General features: G+C 43.0%; 1 non-coding gene across 1 annotated transcript; it reads left to right on the top strand.

Annotated features, from left to right (window-relative positions):
* The first annotated feature begins 11,775 nt into the window (after positions 1-11,775).
* On the top strand, positions 11,776-11,847 carry trnah-gug (transfer RNA histidin (anticodon GUG)). The gene has a single exon. It is a non-coding gene; the product is annotated as a tRNA-His (tRNA).
* The last annotated feature ends 2,634 nt before the right edge of the window (positions 11,848-14,481 follow it).

The following is a 14,481-nucleotide window of genomic DNA, read 5'->3' as shown; positions in this document are numbered from 1 at the left end:
TGTCTGTACCATCTACCATTGTTTGCAGGCACCTTTCATTCTTGTATGCACATTTTAGCTAATATGAAAACAATTATATATTTCCTTCACATAGGTATCATTCTTGTGGACTCAGCTCTTGATTGAAACAATTGTGCACTGCTGTGAATTCATTTACCTTGCATAAGTAATTATGATTGCAGAAGTAACAATACTTCACCTGTAATGCACAGTTGGTCGTGTAGTGAACAAAGAATAACAAAGAATACAGAAAATGTGCAGCCCAGCAATAGGCCCTTTGGACGGCCAAGCCTGAGCCAATCCAAATAAACTATCTAAACATGTCGTCCAATTTCTAAGCATCCATATCCCTCTGCTCCTCACTTACTTGTGCATCTGTCCAGGCGCACCTGAAATGAATCTACCATGTCTGCCTCTACTACCTCTGCTGGCAATGCATTCCAGCACCTACCACCCTCTGTGTAAAATAATTTCCATGTCTATCTCCCTTAAACGTTTCAACTCTCTCATTGAATGCTTGACCCCTCATTATTGAATCCTTCATCTTGGGAAAAAGCTTATCTCTATCCATCCTGTCTGTGCTTATCTCTCTCACCCTTCATGATATTGTAGACCTCAATCAGGTCCCCTCAATCTCGTTGTTTCTAATGAAACAGAAGTAACCTACTCAACCTCTCTTCAGAGCTTGCATCTTCCATACCTGGCGACATCTGCATAAACCTTCTCCGCATTCTCTCCTAAACGTCCAAATAATTTTGGTAATTTGGCGACCAGAACGGTACAGAGTATTCTAAACGCGACCGAACCAAACTCTTGTACAATTTTAGCAGGACTTGCCTCCTCTTATACTCAATGCCCTATCCGGTGAAGGCAAGCATGCCATATGCCTTCTTGACCACTCTATCCACCTGTGCAGTCACCTTCAGGGTACAAAGGAACTGAACTCCCAGATCTTCCTTATCATCAAGTTTACCCAAGGCTCTTCCGTTTATCGTATACCTGGCTCTGGAATTTGACTTCCCAAAATCATCACCTCACATTTGCTTGGATGGAACGCCATTTACCACTTCTCCGCTCAACTCTTCTGTTTATCTATATTCCCCTTCATTCTTTGACAGTCCCCTCTGTTTTCTGGCTACTCCACCAATCTTTGTGTCATCTGCAAATGTAGTGGTGAGATACTGGGCTAGCAACCCTTGGAGATTGGAACATGGCAGTTGTTCATCCCATGCAGCAAGGAACCATGTTTGGATGCTTGTTCCCAGTGAAGTACCACTGTTTCCTGATGTAGATCAATCATTCAAACTGTTTTTTGGGAGTAATGATTTAGACGTTTACTGATGATACATAGTCGTGTAGTTGACTATGATGGGTAATGTCAGGGGCCGCAGGGATGTATCCATCAGGTGGAAAGGAAAAATAGTGAATGGAATTGAATCCAGACCAATGAGTGGTAGTGAATTTGGGGAGTTGTAACAATAACAGTGAGGATTCTGAGTGGTGTACAGGAACAACGAGATCTTGGAGTGGACATTCACAGATCCCTGAAGAATGTTAGACAGGGAGATAAGTTGTTAGGGATGTTTTTTGGATATTTTCTGCTGTTGACCACAGACTGTGGATGATATTCGATCTTTAGCAACTGCCAGTTTAGGAAGCAACTAAAGGAACGAGCACAAGTCTGGTCCATGCAATAATCTACATTTTTAAACATTGAAAGATGAAAGATAGAGGGCTGAAGTATCAATCTTTGCCCATCAAACTACTGCACCACTCAATGAATTTACCACTCATTCCTCTCCAGGTCATGCTGGTATGTACCTTAGAGGGTAATTTGCAAATGGTGAAGGTTCAGTGCATCTTCAACCTTGTCCTTATAGTCAGTACAACATTTGAGCTTTGAAGGTTCTGTCAATAAAGCCTAGATGACTTACTCCAGTGAATCTTCTATGTGGTGCACTCTGCTACAATTGTGCCTTAGCAGTTAATGGATGAAATATTCAGGTGTTGAACAATATACAGTTCAGTGACTGCATTGTCGTGGAGGGTGCCCAGTTCCTTCAGTGGTATTGAAGCTACACGCCCCTCGGCAAATGGAGAGAGTTCTGTTCAACATCTAATTTGTGTGTTGCAGACGATGTAGGCTTCACGGAGACAAGAGTTGAGTTAATAATCAAACAAAGTCGACCCACGGACAGGTTTTTGTCTTCAACTTCTTTGTATGGGCGGTCAGGTTCCATTTCTCCTAAATACTAGCTTCCAGGACGATAACACGGAGGAATTCAGTTACATTGAAGCCATTGAATGTCAATCAAATATGATTAGATTCTCATTTGTCAGAGTTATCTTCGCTGTATTTGGTCCTGTGGGTCAATCCAATTCTAATCACTTTCTGATTTCAAGTTCCAATTCCCGTCGGCGCCTGAAATATCAACCCGTTTCCTCGCCGAAATTTCTCCACCTGTCTTAATAATATGTAAGGTACAGCACAGACTTACTAACATGTTGCTAACTCTGTATACAGTAGAACTTCGTGAAATGATTGGTGAGGCTGGGATTATTCTCCTTCAAACAAAGGACGAGGAGGGGAACTTTATAATCACATAATAACAATTATAAATGGGACCTTGACAGGGTAGATACGGGCAGGTGGCTTGCTCTGTGCTCTGAGGAGAGCACCAGAGGTCATAATCTCAGAATTAGATATTGCCCATTCAATTCAGAACTGAGGAGTAATTCCTTCGTTCAGGGGTCAAAGAATCTGTGGCATTTTCCAATAACCGCTGTTGAGACTGTGTGGTTGGGTATTTTCAAACTGTGCCAGATAGTTAATCAGAAAGATGATGAAACTTTGTCGAGCTAAGTGAGCAGAAAGGGATTCAAGACTAGCAGAGCAACTATGTTAAAAATCACACAACACCAGGTTATAGTCCAACAGGTTTAATTGGAAGCACACGAGCTTTCCGAGCGACGCTCCTTCATCAGGTGATAGTCAGGTGACTATCACCTGATGAAGGAGCATCGCTCCGAAAGCTAGTGCTTCCAATTAAACCTGTTGGACTATAACCTGGTGTTGTGTGATTTTTAACTTTGAACACCCCAGTCCAACACTGGCATCTCCAAATCAGATCATCCACGAGTTCGTTGAATGGTGGGGCAGACTCCTTGGGCTGAATAGCATACTTCCATTTGGTTTAACTTTTCGTCTAACGCCTTATTTTATTCATAAGTTCAGAAGTGTGAGGGGATGGGATGAAGTGACAGAAAAGGTTTATTAAACAGATCAGACAGATCAGGAACAAAGCTCATAAACTCAGGAAGAAAAAATGTGCTGCGACCTGGGGGCAACAAATGATACTGGGCACAGCACAGGTGGCTGTGTACAGAAGCTGTGATTGCTGAAGGAAGTTGCTCGATCTTATATAGTTGGCAACGTCAATGATCACGCTGGATGATGGATCGTTGTATGATTCACACACAGCAGAAATTTGTGAAAGAATGAAAGGTTCGTTTCATTGGAGAAATTTTCTGCGGTTCCAATTCCGAGTGACTGTTTGAAATACTGATCAGATTTTTGTGTGAAGTATCAGGTTAAAATACTCATGAACAACCCCACTGGATAAACTTGTGCTCCCGATCTCTTGTTATTTTTTTCTCTTTGTTTCGATGTATAATCATAGAAAGACACGATGGAATGTCGGGCGGAAAGAAAAATGCTTTCCTTCTCATTACACCAATTTCATCTACAATTGAATAGAATGACTGCTCTTACTCTTCATTTCGACATTCATGTGGTGTCGATTATTTGTGAATCTCCTTTGCAGTGAAGGGCAAGAACAAGATTCTCGATCCAGTGTATACCAGACGTGGGAGGTGCAAAGGAAAACCGCGATGCGTAAAGTTAGCAACCAGAGTGTGACTCGAACCCATGAATGTGGAGTACAGCGGTATAATAACCCAGCACCGTAATCTCACAGTCTCCTCTGCACATTTTGTAATGGGGTGACATGTGACCTCATCAGGTTACATGTGCTGAAAGTCATGGATGAGAAAGTTCCAGAGCGGAGTCGAATCCACACCATTGTGTTACTGCTTTCACGAGAATTATAATAACAGCAAATTCCAATAAATAGCCATGCTGATCAGAATGAATAGCTGTCATTAATACATTGAGTCAGAACTGTGTCAGAATGAAACAGGACAAGAATTTTCCGTCATATTTACACTTACATTTGACTCATAATTACTTCAGTCACTTTCTCTCTCAGGTGAAGAAGCAGCCATGGTGAGTGAAATAAAGGCGATGTTGTCGCTCAATGGCCTTTCTCATATGGCTGAACATGAATTGGATTAAATCGCAAGAAATGCTGATTTGTTCATTTCATTTTAATTTTGCTGAATTCTCACAATGTTCGTTGTAATTATCAGAAGTTAATTAGATATATCTCATTGGAACGATTAATGTTGTATTCAAATTTGCTCTGACTTTATTTCAGCTTAAGGAAAATACTGCTTAGAAAAACAAAGGGTTAAAGCGCAAAAGAAAACCCACCAGTTTTGTTGCTCGTTGCTTTGGCAGATTTCACTGAGTATTAAATGGATCAAACATCATGGTGTTTGTTCTCACATCCTTAACGCATGTGATGAAAGCAGGAAGTCGATCTCCAAGCAACTGGTCACTTCCTATGCATTATGTTCCGTTCACAATAAATAAAATTCCACTCAGTTCCATTTACAATGCTTTAGGTGGAATATTATGCCAAATCTTTCAAAATGCAGAGTTTTGGAACCGAATCTTATTCAGTTGCACACATGAAAGAAATTTCTTTACATTTAAAGACAACCAACTTAGACATTGTTTCCCTGCAACTTCTGACCGACTACACCCCAACCCTACACCTTCACCTAGCCACACGCTGTCTCTCTCCTTGTGAAATTTATTCCTTGTATGTCACCAAATGTGCCTTTCCAAATATTTTGAAAAACAGATTCTCGGAGTGACAGCGATTCATTTCTCATCATTTCTTTGTCCTTCAAAGGTTTTTATCAAAGGCTTTGAATGCCTGACATCTCGATGTTTACTGACTTGAAAGAGGGAATTTTCCACCTATTTACTCTGTCCAAACATTTCAGAAGCTGAATAAATCCAATTAAGTCTTCCTTGGTTCAGGGATAATGGTTCTCAATTTTTAAAGAAGACAAGTGAATAAAATCTCATCCTCAGTACAGCTCCATCAGCATCTTCTCTAATGGCTAACCCTAGTAAATAGCGTCATTATCAATTCATAGAATCATGGAATACGACATTGCAGAAAGAGCATTTCAGTCAATCGAGCCAGTGTCGACTCTCTGAAGAGCATCTCACCCAGATCCAGCTCCCCTCCCTATTTCCTGATATTTCACCTGAAGAAGGGGAATCCCTCCCCCTTATGATTTCAAATAAACCTGTTGGAGTATAACCTGACGTCCTGTGACTTCTGACCTTATCCCCACCTTCCCCGTGGCTAATTCACCTAACTTACTTAATTCAGTCCTGGACACGAGAGGTCAATTTAACTTTGCCAATCAACCTAACCGTCACACTGAATAGCAGTGCGAATTACTGAGACAATGTTCCATCATACTGAGCAAATGCTGTATCATTTTTAATGGCTTTATACCCTGGTTACAGCCTCATCAAAACAAATGAACCCAAATTCAATGTATTGAAACGCTAATCTGTCCTTTACAATTTCATTCGTGCTGCGGGAAATGTTTCTGCACTCATATTTGAATGCGTTTATGTTGTTTCTTCCTCGGCTTCCTGCTTCTAGTAAACACTTCAATCCGGAACAAGTCTGTCAAACGTTCTTCATTCCAACGCAGTCACAAGGTGAAGTTTGCAGAAGTCACGTGTTTGGCTGTTCACTGACACTCTGCCTCCCTGAGAGTTGCAGCCCTTTCCCACACTAATTCAGGCAGCACTGTCCTTCCTGTAACATGCCCCATCGAGAATGGAACGACAAGTATCAGTACCCGCACTTGGGAATGGAGCGACAGTTTTAAAACGTTTACACTGTCCCCAGCAGAAAATTGAGCCCTGTGACAGGCGGGGCAGCTAACCATTATACTACTGAGGACAAGAGTGTCAAAGGAGGCCCTTCAAATGTGGCCACACTTGTCAAAAACAACTGCCTAATTAACTGAATCCCATTTCACAATGCTTACCCCACTGCCTTAAATGTCTTGGCTTCAAAAGTTCATATCTGAATATTTATTCAGGTTATAAGGGTTTCTGCCGCTCTGAAATATGCAGACAGTGTATTCCAAATTCCAACCACCCACTGGCTGATAAAGCTTTTCCGCACATCTTCTCAAAGCTTTCTGTCTTTCTCCTTAAGTCTCTGGCCCCTGCTAATCGATCCCTCCATCAATGGGAAACTCGTTCAGTCAACCCTGTCCATACCCTAACTCAATCATGTCTTGTCTACATCTCCTTTACACTGCGACAAACACTCCACTCTGTCCTGTCTTTCTTCACAACTGAAACTCTTCAGCCCAAACAATATCCCGGGAAATATCTCCTGCAATTTTCTCAGTGTGATCACATCCCTGATATAATGTGACTTGCAAAACTGCACACAACACTCCTGCTTGAGCTTAATGAGCATTTGTTTCAAAATTTCTGGATTAGTGTGAGGGCGATTCTGGCTAAGCAGAATGTATTACCCATTCCGAATTGCCCAGAGGACAGTTGAGACTCAACCATATTTTTATGAGTCTGAAGTCACATGCAGCCCAGACCAAGTAAGGATAGCAAATTCAATCCCGAAATGACATCAGTGAAACAGATTTTGTTTTCAACAATTGTCAATGGATCTATAGTAGTCATTAGATTCTTCCTTGCAGATATTTTTTGAATCCAAATTTGACGATCATGACATGGTGGGATTCAAGCCCGAGTACCCAGACTATTACCTCGGTCTCTGGATTATCAGTCCTATGAAATTATCACAAGACCAACACAGAAAGCCATAAAAGCTGATCTTTAACAATAAAATGTCTTTTCACCAAAACTGTCCTGGGTATTTTCCATGAGCCTGACGCTACAATTGTATCTGGCCTATGTCAGTAAAAGCTGCTACATGGAGATTGACTTCACAACCACGGTATCCAAATGGATCGACTTGTTTGAAGCTCCCGATGGTGGGATTGGGGCACGTTCACCCAACAACAGTAACCACAGCAGCAGCACAGAGAGAACAGTATGAATGTGAAAGAGAGTGATAGATTGTGCATTGCCTCAGAGAAATGGGGGGAGGGACGGTCAGGAGGTTTAATGATCGTGGGAAGGACCGGAATCTCTGACAACGGGTGCGTTTGAATTCTGATATATGAAACGCAGAGATGCGAGAGAGCGGAATTTGAAGGTAAAACAATTAATTTATTAACGTGTATCACAAAAAGGACAACGGAGAGAACACTTAGTGCCGTGATTTGGTTTCAAATCGAGGTTGCTGTGGTCACAATGCAAAATACCGACAACCACGATCACAGTAACCACAGAACAGGATGCTTGCAAGCAGAAATAAGTACACTAGCAGAGAAAATGTTCGGAAGAACAGCAAATGTACAATATCAGTACTCAGCGAACAGTGACAGACATGTGGGAACTGAGAATGAGCTGAATCTATCAGCTGGATGTCCTCAGAGGCTGTGGAGATCCCTTGAATGAGAATGTTGAAAACTGAGATTGATCGATTTCGACAAAACATCCAAGACTCGAGGGGCCATACAGGGTATTGTTGAAATGTTTGCTTCAATAGCATTTTAGCTTAACATCAGCACAGCCGCCCAGATCCAACCGGAAATGGGAATGGGAATGCGTGCGCGGAGTTACTCTCTGGTTCCAGTGATGCAATAGGTGAGCGTCCTGTCCTTCTACGATGGTATAGAGGCGCAAGAAATTCCTTGGTTGAGTGTGCTCCTGCTCAAGGGAACGGTTGTTCCCGTTTATAGTCTCATAGCGATTTCCAGTGCATCTTGCTAAGACAGCTGAGTGGCACAAGTGGAGCGTGTTGAGCCCTTAACTTTGCAGTGGTGGGTTTAAAAGATGATTTTGCTGTTTGGATCTGTGTTTCCGACACTGGTGGTGGCAGCTACATTTGCTCGCATCAGCTCAGTATCAGTTTCTTCCACACAGTCAAGACTTCAACCTGGAGAAGGTGGTGTTGGGGTAATATTTTAAACTCGTCATCCTTGGGGGTTGGAACACGGAAAGGGTGATGTTTAAGTTCGACGAATAAAACCTGAAATGCAAGCCTGACCTCAGGAACAGAGATCATGACTTTAATTTCCTGCAATCTCATTCATCCATGTCCCTTATGCAGGGGATTCTACCATCTTCACCCAGTCCTGCCTACGAGAGACTCCAGGACCAGGAAAAAAACATTAGCTGACCCTTAATCCAAGAATCCCCACTGTGAGGGAAGCAGACTTGTCGGCCCTTCCAGTCCACACATTCATCCGAAGCGCATCACACCAGACCCCACGGTATTCCCTATCCCATAAGCCTGCATTTTCCATTGTTGATCCCTGTAACTGGCACATCTTAAGTCAGAGGGAGAAATAAAAACACAAACACACAGAGAATGTGCAGACTGCCCACAGACAGACACCCGAGGCTGAGATCCCACCCGGGTTTGTGGTGCAGCCAGACAGCAACGAACGAGGGGCGAAGAATAAATGTTGTCCTGACCAGTGATACTCACACCCTGTGGGTTAATGAGAAACAATGAAAACACCTTAACAACATGGAAAACGGGATTTGTATCTGTGTGGACACAATTTGAAAGGATCGTTCACCCTGGGTAGAAAAAAAAGACGATGATACCACAGAAAAAGCAGGGCAATGTGGGAACTTCTGGAAGGGATTCAATTAACCACAGAAATGGAAACTCATTTAATCAGTAACACTGGGGAGAGACCGTTCACCACTCCCATGTGTGGGAAGGGATCACTGAGCAAAACAAACTCCGAGACGCCAGCAGGACTACATATCCTATCAGTTGTTCGATTATGCTATCAATGCTGCTGTTAATCCCAAACAGCTATTTGCTCCATAGCGTCAATCATAGAGTCATACAGCATGAAAACAGGCCCGTCAGTCCAAACAATCCATGCTGTACATACTGCCAAACTAACCTTGTCACATCTGCCTCCTCCTGTACCCGTTAAGTGGTTATAATGCCCTTGTAGTTTTATTACTGTGTTGTTAATCCAAAAAAACAGGTAATATTTTGGGCACAAAGAATTCAAGTCCTGGCATGACAGATGGTGGAGTTTGAATTCAATACGCACCTGGAATTGAAGAGTCTCGTGATGACCTGAATCAGTTGTGTGGAAAATCCCATCTGATCCACTCATGCCAGTTCGGGAAGCAAACTGTCATATTCATCTGCTCTGTCTCACAGAAGACTCCAGATGGATAATACCGTGGTTGACTCTTAAGTGTCCTCTGGGAAATAACTGACGTACTCGGCATGAATACATTTATTTTAAAAATCCCACTTTCCCATTCATGTTTGGAATCAATTGTCCATTAAATGTTGCAAACGTACGCTCATCCATTACTTCCTCAGCAAGTTAATTACACACGTTAAACACCTTCCCTATAAAAATGCCGCACGTCTTTTTTTTAAATCTCTTTTCATCTTAAACATATGCCCTCTCGTCTTGAAATCCCCCTCCTGGGAAAAGGCAGCTATCATTAACTCTAAACTTGTCTCTCAATAATTCATAAACTTCTGTCAGGTCGCCGTTCAAACCCCTAACCGAGAGTGAAAACAGTCTCAACTAGGAGAAAGTGAGAACTGCAGATGAGAGATCAGAGTCGAGAGTGTTGTGCTGGGAAAGCACAGCAGATCAGGCAGCATTTGAGGAGCAGGAGAATCGACGTTTCGGGAAAGAGCCTGATGAACGACACTTGCGCGAAAAAAAAATATTCTCCTGCTCCTCGGATGCTGCCTTACCTGATGTGGTTTTCCAGCACCCCAATCTCGAATCTGAAAATAGTCTCAGCCTATCCAGCCTTTCATTATCACTCAAACCTTCCACAGGCAACATGCGTGTATACCTTTTGTGAACCTACTCCAGCGGAATAATATCATTCCCACAACTGGGCGACAAGAACTGGACATAAAATTCCAGAAGACGCCTCAACAATGTCCTGCAAAACTTCAACATAACGTCCCAACTACTATACACAAAGGACTGAGCAATGAAGGGACGTATGTTAAATGCCTTTGAACCATCTTGTCTGTTGGTAATGCAAATTACAAGGAATTATGTACCTGCACTCCGAGCTTCCCTGTTCTCCAACATCCGCAAAGCCATACTCTTTTTGTTGTACCAAAATGCAATACCTTCCATTTATCCAGATTGAACTCCATGTTACATTTTTCAGTCCAACGACTCATTGGATTAAGATCCTTTTGAAACTTAGATCATCTTCCTCACTGTCTACAATTCTGGTGTCACCTGCAAACCTATGAAGCATGTCTGCAGTGAGTTCCACTGTTTTCTCATATAGATCAATGTTTCATATTTACTTGTAGTTGCCGTGATTTAGCAGTGTGCAGATCATAGAACAGTTAGTCATGCAATTAACCATGAGAAAGAAAGCTGCAGACTACAGGGAGATATAAAACAATTGGAAATAAAAATGGTGAAAGCAATTCATTCCACGGAAGTGGGTGATAATGAAGCAAATTTAAACTTCAAACCAGCTGCTCACGCTCCAGTTGTGGCACTCAGCTGTCTCAGCAAGATGCACTGTAGATCGCTGTTATTATAAACGGGAACAGATTTACCCTTCTGCCCCGCTTTTGACCAGGAGCACTCCCAATCTTGGAATTGCTTGCGCCTCTAAACCATCATAGAAATACCTTGCATTCTCCGGTTGCCTCTCTTGAGCCATCGAGTATCTCTGCGACCTCATTCCCATCTTGATTTCAAGTTGGTTATTCGCGACTGCGCCACTCAGTTCCTCTGATTCTGGGGCAGGGAACTGGGACAATGTGGCAGCAGTGGTTACTGCCTTGTGTCGGGAAACTCGTGAAGTTACCGATGTTAAACTGCATTGCTATTGAAGCATACATTTCAACAAAAGCTTGGTAAAAACAATGACTGCAGATGCTGGAAATTAGATTCTGGATTAGTGGTGCTGGAAGAGCACAGCAGTTCAGGCAGCATCCGAGGAGCAGTAAAATCGACGTTTCGGGCAAAAGCTCGTCATCAAGAATTCAGGCAGAGAGCCTGAAGGGTGGAGAGATCAGTGAGAGGAGGGAGGGGTGGGGAGAAAGTAGCATAGAGTACAATAGTTAAGTGGGGGAGGGGATGAAGGTGATAGGTCGGGGGGAAGGGTGGAATGGATAGGTGGAATAGATGATAGGCAGGTAGGACAAGTCAGGACAAGTCATGGGGATAGTGCTGAGCTGGAAGTTTGGAAATGGGGTGAGGTGGGGGAAGGGGAAATGAGGAAACTGTTGAAGTCCACATTGATGTCCCCGGAGTCTTTGATGTTTTGGAGAAATCTATTTATCTCAGCCTTCAACACATTAATGATGGAATCACCACAGCCACTGGGTGAACCGATATTAAACGGTCAGCCCATTCTGAGTTCCCACATATCTGCCACTGTTCGCTAAGCACTGATATTGTGGATTTGGTGCTCTGCCTAACATTTCTTATGATATTGTACTTATTGCGTGAGCTCTGTGTGTTCGTCTGTGGGTTGCCGTGATCGTATAGTGGTTAGTACTCTGCGTTGTGGTCGCAGCAACCTCGGTTCGAATCCGAGTCACGGCAGTAACAGCTCTGTGTGTCCCAGTCTTTTGTGAAACACAAAGGAATCAGTTGTTTTAAAGTTTTGATTTTCTCCAAGGTGATTGTTTTTTTTCCTTCAAGCTCTGCTCGCTCACATCTCTGTGTTTCATATGTCAGAATTCAAATCCACCCGTTCTCAGAGATTTCTTCCCTCCTACGATCACGAACCGAACTTTCCATCCCATACCCATTTCATTAATTTGGAGATGCTGGTGTTGGACTGTGGAGTACAAAGTTAAAAATGACCCAAAACCAGGTTATGGTCTTACAGGTTTAATGGAAGCACTAGCTTTCGGAGCGCAGCTCTTTCATCATGTGTTTGAGGAGTCATTTCCTATTTCATTAAGGCACGGCATTATCTAATACAGACTCTCACGTTGATACCGATCAGTCTGTATGGCTGCAGTCACTGTTGCTGGGTGAACGTGCCCCAACCCCACCATCGGGACCTGCAGACCATTTGATCCATTTGGTTACCACTGTTGTGAGTTCAATGCTCATGTAGCAGCTTTTACTGATGTGGACCAGATATTATTGCGGGGGGTCAAGCTCAGAAAATTGGCACAGAACAGTATCGGGGAAAAGCGACTTAATTGGATAAGATCAGTTTCACTGCTTTTCTGCAATGGCCAAGCGCTATTACCACTGAACACTGAACTGTTAATTCAGACACCTGGGACCTGGGTTTGACTCCGACCATGCTCGGTGGTAGAATTGGGATTCAATAAATATCCGGAATTACGAATCTTATAACTCCTATATATCCATGTTCAATTGTTGAGAAAAAACAAATCCATCTGACGCCATTTAAGGAATGAAACTGTCATTCTTACCTGCTCGGGCCTCCATGTCACTCCACACTCACTACAATATGGTTGAGTCTCAACTGCCCGCTGTGCAATTAGGGATAGCAATCAATACTGCCGAGACAGCGACGCCCTCATACTGTAACAGAACAGGAAAAAATAGTTCATTCGGCCCTAGCTAGATTACTGTGTGCAGTTCTGCAATTCAGAGTACTGCATGGATGTGATCGCACTGGGAACGTTGCGGTAGAGATTCACTGGGATATTGTCTGGGCTGAAAAGTTTCAGTTGTGAGGAGAGATTGGACAGACTGGGGTTGTTTGTCGCCGAGCGGAGGAGATTGGAGAAGACATGACTGAGATGTACTAAATGCTGAGGGATATGGATGGGATAGACTGAAAGAAGCTTTTGTTATTGATGGAGGGATCGAACACTGGGGCCAAGAGATTTCGGGAAAAGGCAGAAAGGTTTGAGTAGATTTGCGGAAAGGGTCAGAGAGGCGGAAATCATTCTAACCTTAAAAAAAATTGAGATGTTAATTTGCGATGCCAAAACATGTAAGATTATAGGCTAAACGATGGAACTTGATTCTTTTCGTTAAGCAGTTGTGTTTGACAAGTGCGGCCACAACAGGCTGAACGGTCTCCTTCGATGTTGTTGTCCTCCACAGTATCGTGGTTAGTGTCCCGCCTGTCACAGGGTTCAATCCCCCGCTGGGGGCATCGTAAAGGTTTTAAACCTGTCGCTCTGTTCCCCAGTGAAGGTTATTAATGGCTGGCCTTCCATTCTCGATGGGACATGTCACAGGAAGGACTGTGCTGTCTGAATCAGAGTGGGGAAGGACTGCAGCTCCCGGTGAGACAGTGTCAGTGAAAGTGCAAACACGTAACTTCAGCACATTGTGTTTGTTTTGCAATGAAAACCATTATATAGAGTCGTTCCTGACTGATATGTTTATTTAAAGCAGGAATCTGAGGAAGAAAACAGAATAAACTCATTCAGATCTGAGCGCAGAGACATTTCCAGCAGAACTACTGAGGTTGTACAGCGGAGAACCGCTTTTGGATGCATTGAATTCGGGTTGGTGGGCGCAGCTTGCTTTCACTGGGCGGAGTTACCAGTGTGTAAATGATACAGATAGTGTTCAATGTGATGGTACATTTGTTCAGTGGTTCGCACTGCTCTTAACTCTATAGGTCAGGTGAATTTGCCATGTTAAATTGCGCTGATGTGTCCAGGGAGTGAATTCAGTAAGTTAAGTAAATTAGCCATGGGTAACGCGGTAATAAGGTCAGCAGTCACACGATGCCAGGTTTTATTCCAGCAGGTTTAGTTGAAATCACAAGCCAGAGGCCTGCGGGGATAGAGACGAGAGCTAGGTCTGGTTGAGATGCTGTTCAGAGTCTCCCTACAGACTCGATTGTCTGAACTGTACTTTCTGCATTGGAGGGAATCGGAGATTCTATCAGAGAGGACACTGTCAGCGTTTACTGGGCTGCTAAGACATTGGAGACGATGCTGACGGCATTTAGTGGGGATGGAGTTTTATTTATTTGTGTTTTGGAAAATTCGAAACTAAACCAAGAAAAACAGAATGGAAGTTTTCCAGAGTATTTGAGGTTTGGAGAGAGTAAATATGTGGCAAATTCACTCTTTCAAGTTCATAAATTTCTGAAAGTCAAGATTTCAAAACCATAGATGTAGGACAAAGAAATAATGGGAGCAGATTTTTTGTCATTCAGACAATCCGTTTCCAAAATATTTGCAAAGGCACATTTAGAGACACAGAAGCAGCGAGTTTCACCAGGAG

The sequence above is a fragment of the Chiloscyllium punctatum genome, unplaced genomic scaffold (genome assembly GCF_047496795.1).
Source record: "Chiloscyllium punctatum isolate Juve2018m unplaced genomic scaffold, sChiPun1.3 scaffold_307, whole genome shotgun sequence".
Classification (NCBI taxonomy): domain Eukaryota; kingdom Metazoa; phylum Chordata; class Chondrichthyes; order Orectolobiformes; family Hemiscylliidae; genus Chiloscyllium; species Chiloscyllium punctatum.
The sequence above is the reverse complement of the archived record's forward strand: the minus strand, read 5'-3'. Positions and strand labels throughout refer to the sequence as shown.